This window comes from Micropterus dolomieu, linkage group LG08 (genome assembly GCF_021292245.1).
Source record: "Micropterus dolomieu isolate WLL.071019.BEF.003 ecotype Adirondacks linkage group LG08, ASM2129224v1, whole genome shotgun sequence".
NCBI classification, from domain to species: domain Eukaryota; kingdom Metazoa; phylum Chordata; class Actinopteri; order Centrarchiformes; family Centrarchidae; genus Micropterus; species Micropterus dolomieu.
The window spans coordinates 3,602,717-3,604,049 of NC_060157.1; the positions used below are offsets into that span (position 1 = coordinate 3,602,717).

General features: G+C 46.7%; 1 protein-coding gene across 1 annotated transcript in view; it reads left to right on the forward strand.

Annotated features, from left to right (window-relative positions):
* cdh28 (cadherin 28) overlaps positions 1 to 1,333 on the forward strand; it is a 53,576-nt gene that overhangs the window by 46,524 nt on the left and 5,719 nt on the right. The gene's annotated exons all lie outside the window — the stretch shown is intronic.

The following is a 1,333-nucleotide window of genomic DNA, read 5'->3' on the forward strand; positions in this document are numbered from 1 at the left end:
CAGCGGATGAAGGTCGGGAAAAAGCCTCAGCCGTCCCGAAATCCTCCGACAGATCACGCTGTGAACCCATGAGTGAAGCCGCCGGGCCGCCTCAGCGGCCGCAGGGCCCTCGCCACAGGGAAAACACATCCGGCCATCCTCGGAAAGAGAGCCATGCTGTACCTCAGTACCCGCACGGAAAGGGCTTCGCAACGGGCGCAGGCAGCCCCCTCGAGAGCTGCCCGTGCGTGCTCCATCCCCAAACATGAGACACACATCTCATGAGAATCTCCATCCGTGATGTACCGAGGGCAAAAAGAAAAAACACACCTTCTGTACATCTGGTTGCCGGACATGCTGGTAGACTTCTTCTTCAGGTAAGACACACTGCTTGTAGGACTGGAGCTTTCTTCAAACAACATACAGAGCGCCTGCTGAATAGAAAAAAGCTAATGATGAGTGTGTACAGGTGTGCTTTATACTCCTCCGGTTATTCCGTCACACCTTACTGTTCTAGCAACAAGCCAATAGGATTGGAGTGATTTCATTCACGTTCAGACCTGCTTCGCCTAGAGGCGTTCCCATAGTGTCGTAACCGACGCAGTTCGAGTTCCCTCGAAGGGGAACCAAACATTCACCCTGTTGGTAGTTTGTTCCTTCAGAAAACAGTTGCTATGTACTCACAGTGATACCGTGTTAGGAATGTGCTTTATGGGCATGCTCTAATGATGTAAAGGCATGCAGCTACATGGATTATTCTTGCATTTGCCGTATTATAATATATGTTGTTTGTCTCTGTGCAGTTTCAAGCGCATGCTGTGCCAGATGGTTCAGAAAAGGCAAAAGAGGCTCCTATGGAAATTTTAGTGACTGTAATCGACCAGAACGACAACATCCCTGTTTTCACTCAAGCCACTTACCTGGGAGACGTTGCTGAGTCCTCACCAATAGGTACTGTCAGTAGATCTCATTTCAGCCTGAAAAATATGTCAGTTAGTGTTCAACTGTGTTTTTCACTTTTAGTTGAGAAAAAAGCAGAGAACAGCTGCTAATGTTTTTTCCTAAACTTTGATATAGTAAAAACCGGGACCTGCTCCAACACACTGTGGCCAATTCTGATTTTCTGTCTTTCTAAAAACAATAATTGACAACAGTCACTCGAAACACAACTCACATGTTGCATTTTTAAATGACAGTTTCCGTTTTCACAGGAGCAGGGAAGCCGTGTGTGGAGGAGGCTTATTGTTATGTTGTTGACGAAACTATTGTGAGCAACGTGGTACCGAATGAGATCTGCATTGGTGTGTTTAATCTTCACTGTTGCTTTAGCTGGAGTACATGCTGAGAACATGAA